The sequence below is a fragment of the Coenobita brevimanus genome, chromosome 26 (assembly GCF_032717465.1).
Source record: "Coenobita brevimanus isolate Jiangsu-jjx chromosome 26, ASM3271746v2, whole genome shotgun sequence".
NCBI classification, from domain to species: Eukaryota; Metazoa; Arthropoda; class Malacostraca; order Decapoda; family Coenobitidae; genus Coenobita; species Coenobita brevimanus.
In genome coordinates, this window is record NC_136979.1 from 5,108,792 (window position 1) to 5,122,916 (window position 14,125).

Sequence of the window (14,125 nt, forward strand, 5' to 3'; positions counted from 1 at the left end):
GGTGGGAAGATGTGGGTAGGGAGACAGGGAGGAGAGATAGGAAGGGTTTGGGTGGATGGGTGAAAGGTTAGAGTGAAGGAGGATGGAAGGGTGTGGGGAGGAAGAGGGAGAAAAGGGTGAGGGAAGAATGAGGGTGGGGGAAGAAAGACTGGAAGAGATAGGAGGGTGTGGGTGAGAGGGATGGAAGAAGAGGGGGTTGAATGGATGAGGGTGAGAGAGAGAAGTTGAGGCGCGGTGTACTGATGTGAGGGGAGGAAAGAATGGGTAGGGGAGGGTGTGGGTGTGTGGGTAAAAGGAGGAGATGGAAGGGGTGAAAGCAGAGAGAGAGAGAGAGAGAGAGAGAGAGAGAGAATGTCGCCAGGTGTGGGGAGGGGCGTATGCTTGCAACGGGTAATAATAGTAAGGGTAGGGGGCAACTCCACTCTTTTGGCGGGGGAATGCAGCGTCGAGAGACCAAAAGGAGAGAGACAGTTGATCATTGAGAGGGGAAGCCTAGTCTGGTTTCACTCTCGCTCTCTCTCTCTCTCTCTCTCTCTCTTTTTTTTTTTTTTCTCTCTCTCTCTCTGTCATGGTTCTCTTTCTCTCTGTCCCTGTCTGTCCCATGGTCCTCCCTTCCTCTTCCCTCTTTCTCTCACATGGCCCTCCCTCCTTCCCACACGGCTCTTTCCTCCCTCATTGCCCTCCCTCCCTCCTTCCCTCCTCATGGTCGTCTCTCCCTCTCATGGCCCTCCCTCCCTCATGGCTCTCCCTTCTTCATGGTCCTCCCTCCTTCATCGTCCTCCCTCCCACATGGCCCTCCTTCCCTCCCTGCCTCGCTAATGTCCCTCCCTCCCTCCCTCAATGGTCCTCTCTCCCTCATGGCCCTCCCCGTCTCCCTCCCTCCCTCCCTCTCTCATAGACCTCCCACTTTCATGGCCCTCCCTTCCTCCCTCCCCCATGGCCCTTCCTCTCTGCCTCATGGCCCTTCCTCCCTTATGTAGTGGAATTTGAAACACACGCTGGGAGGGGATTGTGTGCGAAATTTTGGCTTTGAGTGTGTCGTATCAGGTGTACTTCTTTTATCTTAACTTGGCCCAGATTTTCGTCCTTTAGCTGCGTATTTCACATAGCTCAGTGGCAGAAGAAGATGATGCTCTGACGCTACATCATTTCCATAGCACCTATTCGTGACCAGCATCGTAGTCTAGTGTTTACCTCTCATCACATCTCAGCACTGAGGATGGAAGGATGGCAGTTTTAGGCCAGGTTAGAGTAAAACCAGAATAGTGACGGCTAGATGGTAAATAAATGACATACTGACCAGAAAACTCAGAAATAAGGCAGGGCAGTGAGCAGTTGAGGGATATGAATTCACTAAAACAGTTCTATACCCTTTTTATTATAACTTGGCTTAAAATCACCATACCTCTGCCCTGAATGCTGAGTTGTTAGCATCGATTAACGCTAGATTATGATGCTAGTCAAGAAGAAGTGCTATAGAAAGGATATATAGTCACAGTATTGTCTTTTTTCTGCCACTGAGTTACTGGAAATGAACTGCAATGGGACGAAACTATGGGCCAAGTTGAGGTGAGAGGAGTATAGTTGATCTTTCACAGCAGCCACAGACTCATCATACAATCGTCCCCTCTGACACATTCCTCCCAGCCCTCAGTAGGATCGCCTTGACATATATTTTCTCACAGACAATATGGTATTAGCCCCCAAGTGGTGACATGAGGTGTGTGGCGCCACCTGTTGCACATAGGACTGCTGGGCCTGGTCTAGTTTGTGTCCAGAGTCGATCATTCAGAAAACAGAAGTAATAAACAAATAATCTATCTATCTATTGCCAGACGCCTCAATCCCGTTTGGGGTGGCCACAAACAAATCGCCTCCAAGTCGCCCTGTCCCCCGCCATTTCACTGCCCTGCTCCCAACTCACACCCCCCTCTCTCATATACCTCTCCACCCCATCCCTCCATCTCATCCTCGGCCTCCCCCTCCCTCTTCCCCCCCTCCACCTCACTCACATACACTCTCTTCGTCAGTCTTTCACCCTCCATCCTCTCCACATGGCCAAACCACCTCAGTGTGTTCCTCATAATGCTTCCTATCACATCCACATCCACACCACAACGCTTCTTTATATCTTCATTCGTCAGCCTGTCTCTCCACGTGACTCCACAGGCTCCTCTTAAATAACTCATTTCCACTGCTCTCACTCTTGACTTGTGTCCTTCCAACAATGTCCAAGCTTCACTTCCATACGTTAGAGTTGGTATCACAATACTGTCATGTAGTAACTTTTTCACTTCCATGCTCACCTCCCTGTTTCTTATCACTGCTTTCAAAGAACCAGCAACCTTTCTTCCCTGCTGTACCCTTTCAAGCATTTCACCCTCCAAACCTCCATCCTTACTCATCACACTACCCAAGTACTTAAACGTACTCACATTTTCCAATTCCTCACCATCCAACCTCGCTGTACATTCACTAACTTCACCCCTCTCAAAGACCATCACTTTACTCTTCCCTACATTCACCTTTAGATTCCGTTTCTTACACACTCTCCCAAACTCATCCACCAAGCCTTGCAGCTCCCCTTCGTCTTCACTCAACAACACAGTATCATCTGCAAACAACAGTACAGGGAGTTTCCAAACACTATCCTCTCTCACCAGGGCCACTCCAACATCCACTACCCTACCTTGTACCTCTTTTATTACCCCATCCATGTACAGATTGAACAACCATGGAGACATGACACATCCCTGTTTCAAACCAACTTTCAAAGAGAAAAATTCACTTAGTTCACCATCCACACGCACTGCAGCCTTCGCACCATCGTACATACTCTTCACAGCATTCAACAACTTCCCATCTACTCCATATATTTTTAACACTTTCCACAATCCTTGTCTATCCACCCTGTCATATGCTTTCTCCAAATCCATGAAAGCCGCATACAACTTCTTTCCCTTCTCTAGAAACTTTTCCACTAAAGATCTAACAATGAATATCTGATCTACACAACCTCTTCCCTTCCTAAAGCCTCCCTGTTCTTCTCCAACTAATTTCTCTGTTCTTTCTCTAACTCTGTCTATAAGTATCCTACCATACACTTTTCCTATTATACTAAGAAGACAAATGCCCCTATGATTACCACACTTCTTTTTCCCCTTTTCCTTTGTACAAGGGAATAATTATACCTGACTTCCAATCCTCCGGGACTCTACCTTCCTCCCAGGCCAATCTGCACATCTTCCACATCCATTCTACTACTATCTCTCCCCCATGCTTCAGCATTTCACCACACACTTCATCAATTCCTGGGGCTTTCCCCGATTTAACTTTCTTCATTGCTCCCACAACTTCTATCCTACTGATTTCTTCCTGTCTTCTCACCTCCCTCCTTCTCCCAGCCATTCCCCAGCCACTTATACTCGCATTACTTCCATCCTCTACGTTCAACAATTCCTTAAAGTGTTCTCTCCATCTGTTCACTTTTCTCCCTTCTCCACTAGTAATCTACCATTTTTATCTTTCACTCCCCTGCTTACTTCACTTCCACCCTGTCTTACTCTTTTCACTTCTCTCCAGAACATTTTCTTACAGTCCCTCCACTTTACACTCAAATTCCTTCCAAATTCCTCATCCACTCTCTTCTTACTCTCTCTTACTAATCTTTTCACCTCTCTCTTTCTTTCCACATATAACTCTCTCTTCCGCCTCTCAACTTCTTCCACGCCCCTATTTCTCATACATTCATTGTATGCTTTCTTCTTTTGTGCCACAGCCTGTTTCACCTCTTCAGTCCACCACGCTGTTCCTTGCACCCCCCTCCGTCTTCTCTTCCTTCCACACACCACATCACATGCTGCACATATTTCTTCTGTAAATATCTTACACACACCTTCCACGTCTCCCATCTGCTCCAATTCATATTTGCCCAATCGTTCCTCCAATTCTCGCTTATACTCTGCCTTTTTCTCATCATCTTGTAACCTTTCCACTCTCCTTGCAACTACTCCTTCCTCTCGTCTTTCCCTTCTTCTATTCCTCCATCTTACTTGCATTCTAATTCTGGCCACCACCAAGTAGTGGTCAGAAAGTCCACTCCCCCAACCTCTATACACTCTTCCATCCTTTACACATCTTCGCATCCTTTCATCCACACACACATAATCAATCATTGCCTTCCTTTCATTCAGTTCACCACCCACCCTTCTCATCACTCGCCATGTATACCTGTGGATCATTTTATGCCTGAAGAGGGTATTGGCTATCACCAACCCCCTCCCTGCACAAATGTCCACTAACGCACTCCCATTCTCATCTATCTCAGCAGGCACACCCCACTCACCAACTATTCCATCCACCTTCACATTCCCAACTTTACCATTCATATCACCAATCAAAAACACTCTCTCATTCCTTCCAAACTTTTCCATGCACATTTCCACATTTGTCCAGAACTCTTCTCTCACTCTTCTAGCACGATCTTGCGTTGGCGCATACGCACACACAATCGCCCACATTTGTATTCCAACTTTCAACTTTACCCACACAATCCTTGACCCAACTGATCCATACTGTCTTATGCTCCTCTTCCATCTTTTACTCACAACTATACATACTCCTTCCTTTGCCCTCTCATTCTCACCTACTCCTGCACATATACCCCATCCATACTCCCATTCTCTCACACTTTCTCCTCTCCATATTGTTTCAGTTATTCCACATACATCCACTTTCGCACCCTCAAGCACCTGGACAATCTCTCTCTCTTTCACCTCATCATTCGCCCCTCTTACATTCCATGTACTCATTACCAAGTCCTTTGTCCGGTCCTGGGTCGTCATCGTTTGGTCAGTCCTTGTCCGAGGCTTCTTGTTTGTTTTTTTAGTTAGTTGTTTTCCGGGGAGGGGCACTAACCCTCCGCCAACCCTTTTAGTCGCCTTTTACGACAAGCAGGGATACTGGGGGAGTATTCTTGAAAACCCCCCTACCCCCAGGGGGGGTAAATGACTAACTGACCTACTAGCTGACTGGCTGGCTGACTGACTGATTGACTAACTAACTGACTGACTGACTGACTGATTGACTGACTGACTAACTGACTGACTGATTAACTAACTAACTGACTGACTGACTGTCTGATTGACTGATTGACTGACTAACTGACTAACTGACTAACTGACTGACTGACTAAATGAATGAATAAGATCGTAAATTAATAGGTAAATGGCAGCAGGAAAGTTGGCGTTGAAATATTTCGTGTGACTTTAAAATCTTTTAATGTATAAGAGGTGTATTTGTATATTAATCAAATCCACAAAGTAAAGTGACCAATTAAGCACGATTTGTTAACAAGATTACCTAATAAGGCACTCTAACGGGGCGATATGGACGTGTGTGTAGGAATAAATCTATAAGGAAGATGTGTTAGGGAACTTCCTGAAGAGAATATGTCCTTAAGTATGAGAGGGAATAGAGGGGAAAGTATGAAGGATGATAAATGGATGTTGTGGCGAGGTGTGAGGAAGAGAGAGTGAGAGGTGTTACGGGCAATTACCTTCGTGGCCAGGTGTGCTAAGTCACCTGTCATCGCATACCTCTCTCTCTCTCTCTCTCTCTCTCTAGGCTATGCATGAATGTATGTATCGTGGTTTTTATCCTCTTTTGTTACCCGTCACCGCCCTGGAGGGGCTCGGGGACGGGTATTGTTTTCATTGTTTGTTTGTCTGTCTGTCTGTTTGTTAACAACTTTACGAGAAAACTACTTGTCTAAAATTACAGGCGTGATGGGCTGTGACCTGATCACCTGATTAAATTTTGGGCCAAGTGGGTCAAGGCCCAGGCTGTAGGCCCAAAATGGTAAAAAAAAAAAAAAAAAAAAAAAAAAAGAGGAACGGGAAGATATATATATATTTTTTCGCCATAACCTCTTTCAAATTCGTCATATCGACGTGAAACCAAAATCCAAAGGTGCATCTTTCAAATCTGCGTCCTATAACACGCCTTATTACATCAGCTGGGTCATCCCCTAGTTAGTGGTAGAGGGGGGTCAATGTCAGGTGGGTCGGGCCTAAAATTTCAAAAGGGCATAAAATCTCAATTTTCACCCTATTTACTCCAAATCTGATATGTGACATCTTTGACTAAATATCCTGTTGTGTTTATACGTCAGCACTAAAATGACTGTCGAGGAAGAGTTTTCTGTGCCTTGGCTCCGCTTCTTGTTCTTACTATTTCGATTTCTTTTCTTCCTACCCTTCAGAAAACTAACCCCCGTCTCTCTCTCTCTCTCTCTCTCTCTCTCTCTCTCTCTCTCTCTCTCTCTCTCTCTCTGTCAATTACTGTTATGGCCAGGTATGCTAAGTCACCTGTCATCAGCGCATACCTTCACCACTTAACTATGTCAGGTATGTTGTCAAGGTGAAGCCTGTACAATAGGTTAGACACTTATTCATCTACTCCTCTCTCTCTCTCTCTCTCTCTCTCTCTCTCTCTCTCTCTCTCTCTCAGTGTTCACCATATTAACATTCCTTCCTCATTTGTTGCACAACAGGGTATCACCGCGATGTCTGTTTTACGCTTCCGACTCTGGGCATAGATTATACAGTTACTTCTCTAGGCTCTGCTATCCTTCTGCGCATAGTAGACGGCGCCACACACCTTCACATGTCACCACTTCGACCTTAGTGCCCACCTTCCATTCTGAATACACGTGATGTCTATTTCATTCAGGATCCTGAGAATTTTGTTATGATTGCATGAGGCGTTTAAATCTCACTATCATTCCCTCCTCTGACGTGACCTGGGGTATATCTCACGACCTTTTAAACAGTAGTCCAACGCTTTACCACTTGACCACCAGCTCTTTTTAAAATATTTATGAAAACGCCTCCCTGGTGAGAGTATTGTCTCCGTCTACAGCAGGGGTTCTTAACCTGGGGTCCATGAAAGTCAGAATAACTGAGAACAATTTAGCGATATTGCGTGATGACACTGAGGTGGTTTGGACATGTGAAGAGAATGGAGAATGAAAGACTGACTAAGAGGGTGTATGTAGGTGAGGTGGAGGGAGGTAGAGGGAGAGGTAGACAGAGGATGAGGTGGAGGGATGGAGTTGAGAGGTATATGAGGGAGTGGGGGTGAGTTGGGGGGAGGGTAGTCAAATGGTGGGTGACAGAGCGACTTGGAGGCGTTTTGTCTGTGGCCACCCTTTGCGGGATTAGGGCATCGGGCTATAGATAGATAGATAGATAGACATTTGGCATTATTAGCTGAAAAAAGAAAAGAAAAAGAAAAAAGAAAGTCTTGAATTCTGGTGTTCATTGACACAAGCCTACCCTCGTCTGGCAACGCGAGCTATGGGTGCTGTGATTCAGTTTGCTATTACATACCTTTGTGAGTCAGGGTTTTCAGTGCTTGTTTCTATCAAAACGAAAATTTGAAATCAACTGGATGTCAGCGATGACATAAGTGTTTCCTTGTCAAAGACCACTCCACAATTTCATCTTCTTGTTCAAGCCAAACAACAACAGCCCTCTCGTTGAAATGAACTTTTGAGCAGAATTAAAGTTTTGTTTTGTTTAATTTGCATAAGTTGGATGTATCTCATTTTTTCATCGAATGGCCATCAGTTTTTGCATGAAAAAGAGTAAGAAAATAATTCTTTGCAAACACCGTTTTATACTTTGTGCGCGTCATACACTGCGTGAGGCAGTGTTCAATAAAATAAACAAAATGCTGTGTTTACGCGCTTATGTGCATTTTTGTAGGGAAGGGGTTCATAGCTTTCACCAGATTCTCAAAGGGGTCCGTGACTCATAAAAGGTTAAGAACTACTGGTCTACAGCATTGCAAATCGGTTTATCATTTACGTTACTGAGGAGAAAATAGTTTGAAGACCTCCGGCATGGCTCCAGCGATCAACTGTGGATGCATAAATCAACCCCAATATCCTACACGCCATCCAGTTTATCCGTAGAGCCACACCCTCAGCCTCCATCCGAGAGTCGTAGGTCACTGTGGAATTAGCGATTAGATATGACAATACTATGTGACACAAAATCGCCACTTTGTCAACAGGCAGAATATTATCTTTGCTAACTGGAGGTGATTTTTGGGAGGTGTGACGCTACGAAGAAGTGGGCTGATGCGGATTTTTTTTTTTTTATACCATATTATTATGTCCTTTGATTTATATGCTAACTTGGATTGCATTCCCTCGTGACCTGTGCTTAGCGGAGTTGGATATCTAGGTTTGTTAAGCGTTCCTGCAGAGAGAGAGAGAGAGAGAGAGAGAGAGAGAGAGAGAGAGAGAGAGAGAGAGAGAGAGAGGAATGGGGAGGGAATCAAGGAAGGAAAGAATTAAGAGTGTGAGGGAAGGAAAACAGGAAGGAAAGGAAAAAAAATGTATATGGAAGGCAAACAGAAAGGTAAGGAAAATGAGTGGGAAAGGGAGTAGGAAAAAGGGTGGGAGAAGAGAAAAAAAAGATAGGAAGGAAGAAAAGATCATGAAAGGGAAAGAAAAAGTGAGTGAGGAAATGGAAAGAAAGGGGGTGGGAGGGAGGGAAGAAAAATGGCTGAAGGGAGGGAAGGAAAAAAAGAGGGAGGGAGAGAAGGAAACAGGGAGGGAGGGAGGAAAACAAGGAGAGGTGGAGAGAAAGGTGAAAACACGAAGAGAGGGAGCGTAGAAGGGAAGGTCACGCTCTGCTTATGCACCAGTATTTTATTTTAGTAGCGAGGGTGGCGTGAAGAGGGTGGGGGAGGCGGTCTTTCTACTGTGTTCGCATGTATCAAGGAAATTAACACTCTCAGGCTCCTATGACCCATTTTCACCTGACTTGTATCGTCTGGCGTTGGAGAGAGTTGACCCGACGATGAGTGGGTTATTAAGGACAGTATTAACACACACACACACACACACACACACACACACACACACACACACACACACACACACACACACACAGAGTTAAATGAAGAAAATACGTTTAACATCAACTGAGACAGACCACTAGAGCTGTTCCACCGATGAGAGGGCTAATTAACTGTAGGATAAAAATACTTCCATAATAGCTACGTTTAATCCACCTATACTACGCCGGGGATCGAATCCAGGACTGTTAGATGTCAGTCCAATAATTTAATATCCCTAGAATTCGTTTCATATTCGTTTTCTTTTTCTTCTTCTTCTCCATCATCATCTTCATCATCATTATCGTCATTATCCTCCTCCTCCTCCTCCTCCTCATCATCATCATCATCATCATCATCTTCTTCTTCTTCTTCTTCTTCTTCATCTTCTTCTTCTTCTTCTTCATCATCTTCTTCTTCTTCTTCTTCTTCTTCTTCTTCTCCTCCTCCTCCTCCTCCTCCTCCTTCTTCCTCCTCCTCATCATCATCATCATCATCTTCTTCTCACTTTCCTCTTCACCCTAGCTTGGCAGTGAAGTGTATGGCAGCTGTATGGGTGAGGAATATAGTATACACAGACAATCTTATCCACAGCTTAAGTTCAAGTAGCTCTGTAAATATGGAGCTTGGCATCATTATATTTTCTCTACTCTCACTTTCTCTTCCTTCCTTTCCTCACTTCTCATAATATTTCTTCTTTCTCTTACTCTTTTCCCTTTTGCTTTCCTCCTTGCTTCCTCTTTACTACTGTATTTAATTTCCCCCTCTTTTCCTCGTCTCTTTAACTCTCTTTCCCCCAGCTTCTCTCTTTTCCTTTCTGCTTTTACATTTTTCACTGCTTTTTACTCCCTTTCTCTCTTCTCGTCTATTTTATCACACTCCCATCTTTTCTTCACCTCCCCCTCTCTCCCCTCCTTCTCTCCAATGTGTTTCCCTCCCTTTTCTCCTCTGTTTTTCGCCTTTTTCTTTACTTTCCTTCCTGCTTTTTCATTTGCTCTTCCGTTACTCTTTTCTCTTTCTTCTGTCCTTTTTATTTTCTCGTCCCTTCTCCACTGACCTCCATTCTACTCCTCCCACTCCCTCCCCCTTTCCTCCTCCTCTCATCCTCTCATTCTCTCTCTCTCACTTGGTATTTGCTTTGTTTCTCCTCTTCCTGTCTTTTCTCCACAGTTATTTTCACCCCCGTCTTTCTTCTCTTTGCTTCTTCCTCCATTTTTCTACTATCCATCCTGCTTACTTCCTCTCCTTTTTGTTTATTCCTTTCTCCATCAATTTCCCTTTCGATCTTTCTGTTCTTAACCCCCCCTCCGTCTGACCTTTCTACCCCCCTCCTCTCTGTAAGGGAAAATCGGCTAACTATTTAAAGATGAGCATAATTTTAAAAGTTTATGAACGAAGTTAAACTGAATAAGACGGGAATAAATGCGATAAAAAGATGACCTGGAACCAATTAAAACTGTTTATACTTTTTTGTCAGGCTGATCATATGGTAAGTTAATCAGTTCATTCATTTGGCGCCACGCACCTTCACACTCCACCACTTGGGCGCTATCATTCACGTTTTATATTGCGTTATGTTCAGAATAATCTCACTCAGGAATGATGTCTTGGTACTTGCAGGAACAGACTTGGATACGAGCAGTGAAAAAGTACAGGACATGGAACACTGCCCACAGCTGTTCCATGCAGTAGATGAGGACTGAGCTAGATACTGGGAGCTCAGTAGTTCATTCTTTTCTCGGTAGGCCACCACCTCATCCACACAGTCTCACATATAAACAGAAAAAGCTATCTAAACAAAGGTATCCACATTTGCCGACAATAATATCGCTTCACATTGTTGTCGAAACAGTTACTGAGACCCTTATCTGATATTCTGGGAAAAAAAAAAAAAAAAATCGACTGACTCCAAAGATCGCATTACTAGGTTCGAAAATCATTGCTACTGATTGCAATACCTGAATAAGTAAATCGGTATTAATGGTTGCAGGTGTACTCTCAAGAAAAGGTTCACGTTATTCATTCTTCCACTAGTTCAAACCTCTAACAGTGAGACGAGTATCAGTGAAGCGGTAACTAGACACTCGCCAGTCTGGTAACTGTGTGTGTGATGAGTTAGGTTATAGGAGAAGGAGGGATAGGGTAGTTGGCGTCTCCTCCTCCTCGTCCTCCAGTTCCCATCCCTCTCATGCGCTGCTGCTAGATTGAAGAAAGTCTAACCGCTATCTCATTCATTGGTTCGAACGGTGAGCGAGTGTGAGACGAAACTTTACTCGAGTGTACAGAATTTTTTATTACTGTGTCCCCAGGTTCATCTGAAATGTGAACAGAATGGACTGCAGGGATAAGTGACCCCCCTGGAATTCATCCTCTTTCATTCGGAGGATAGGGAAGTAGTTGAGGGATGTTTGTATAACCAGGCAGCGGACCCGCCCAGTTATATCTGTGCCACCACATGAAGGCGCCCCTCTCCGGTATCTTACAGTACCTAAATAACACAAATAATTAAATAAGGTCAGTGCCATAACAAAATTAAGAGTTAACTAGAGAAGCCGTGACTAACGCTTTCCCTCAGGCCTACACTCACAGCCTTTAGTCGTGAATAACACCCTTCATTTGTTCATTTTCTTGTCCGCCCTTCATTACTCAGTGTCAGGATGATGGATGAATGTGTGTGTGTGTGTGTGTGTGTGTGTGTGTGTGTGTGTGTGTGTGTGTGTGTGTGTGTGTATGTGTGTGTGTGTGTGTGTGTGTGTGTGTGTGTGTGTGTGTGTGTGTGTGTGTGTGTGTGTGTGTGTGTGTGCGTGTTTTCTTGGAAGGGGAGAAGGAGGAGGAGGTGTTTGGGTGAGAGACTATATATTATTTTAAGTTACATTAATCCCTTCAATTCGATGACGTACAATTTATTTTATCTTGATATCTCTAAAGTATATTGTTCAGTTTAGGGGATACTTTTCGACCTGAAGGGGTTAGATATAGCGTTGCTTAGACCCTTCACTACGAGGGAATGTTCCTAAGCCGAAAAAATCGTCTGGTGGCAGCAAGGATTAAATAGAAATAACTTCCTTAGGGTGAAGTGATTAAATAATGACTATAAGGTCTAGTCGGAGTAGTTGCTGAAAAAGATTAGTTTAGCTTAATTAATTCATAATTTTCTGTGTCGTCTGAGGAATGGAAGTGCTAGGTTAGTGTAGGTTGGGTTAGCTGAAGTGTGGCTAGAGATGGCAAGGCTTATGTGTGCTGAGGAGAGTTAGATTAATGTAGTAAATAATTTTTGATAGACGCAGGTGTATTGAAGTAACGTTGACGGTAACTTTCCAGGCTCACAGTCCACGCTGCAGGGACGGGGCTCTAGGAAATGTATGGCATACTACGTAATTAATCATAGTTATTGATAAACTTCATTCATTTATAGAGAGCTTTGATTGATGGTTCCTTAATCGATATACTTTTTGTGGCTTATCTGTTGGAAAACTTCGAATGTGGAAAACTTCAAATGTTCGCTGTAATATGCACGAGTACATAAGACAAATGTTAAAAATAAGCACAGAAAAGGCTATCTCAATTATGTCTATCGATTTAACTGTCTCTATCTACCTGTATAGTGAAATATTTGTCTCTTTGTCTGTGTTTTTCCTCTGTGTTCTGATAGATTTTATTTTTTCCAAGGAAACGAAAATCTTGCACAGAGGTAGACCTGCGCTCCGACCAGATTAGGGAAGATGGAAGTAGTGAAGATCAGTATTACACCAACACCAGGTTGGGGCTCACCACCACTATCACCGTAATTTAAGTTTACTATAACCCGGACAAAGGTTAATGGAATGGGCAGTGTAGGTGGGAGAATGGTGTGGGTGTGTGGGTGGTGCAGGTGAGAGGGTGTTGTAGGTGGATGTGTTGTGTAGGTGGGAGCGTGGTGTAGACGGGAACGTGATGTGAGAGGGTCGTGTTCAATAGGTAAGAGGGTAGATGACAGTGTTAATAGGATAATGATGATAGTGTTAATGGTGAGTGTTTGTGGTGGTAGTGGTAATGATGACAGTGGTAGTGATGATAGTGGTAGTATGCTAATTTTTTTTCCAGGGAAACCGAAAAGTTGCACAATAATAGGCCTTTACACAGGCCAGGATTTGGGAAGGGTGAGACCCCCGTGGGTCACCTTCCATCGGTGTGAGAGCTTTCATAGTTTTTTACCTAGTAAAAGGAAATTTTGGACAATGTTAGGCCTCCACCCAGATCAAGTTTTAGGCAGGGGGAAACTTCTCGGGGGCCACCCTCCCTCGGGAGGTAGCCCACGAAGGCTCCAGGCAATGCCGGTATGGACGACCAGTCTTTTACTTGGCCAGTACCAGGTATTCCTGCTGGTATGCATGTGTGTTTATCTATCTATCTATCTATATATCTATATCTATCTATCTATCTATCTATCTATATATATATATATATATATATACATATATATATATATATACATATATATATATATATATATATATATATATATATATATATATATATAGAGAGAGAGAGAGAGAGAGAGAGAGAGAGAGAGAATATGCCGTTGAGTAAGGTCATACTCTCCCTCTCTCTCTCTCTCTCTCTCTCTCTCCTGAAAGCTGCTAGAAAGAACAAAAACGATCAGCGTGCCTATTTCTCTCCCTTCCCCTCCCCACATTTTCCTCCCTCCCTCTCCTATTCCACCTCCTCTTTCTCCCCCTCCCACTCTTCTTCCTGCCCTCCATTTCCTTCCCTCTCTCACCTCTTGTCGCTGCCTCCTTCTTCTTCCCATCTCCTATTCTCGCTTTCCTCCTCATCCTCACCCCTCTTCTCTCCTTTCTCCCTCCATTTCCTCTCCTTTCTCTCCCTTTTCCTCTTTTTCTCTCTCCCCTCCCTCTTTTTCTCTCTCCCCTCCCTGTTTCTCTCCCTCCTCCTCCCTCACCCTCTTTTATCTTCCTCCTCCTTACCCTCTCCCTCGTCTATCCTTTCCCTCTCCTCTTCCATCTCCTCCTCTTCTCTCCCTCCTCCCACTTTTCCCTCCTTCTTCTTCCTCCTCCTCCCTTTCCCGCCCCCCTCTCTCTCTCTCTCTCTCTCTCTCTTTCTCACACACACACACACACACACACACACACACACCTGTTCCCAGTCACCTCGCTTTTTTCCTCCATGCCTGTCTCCTCTTCTGTCCATTTTTCCTCTTCGCTCACCTTTTTAAATT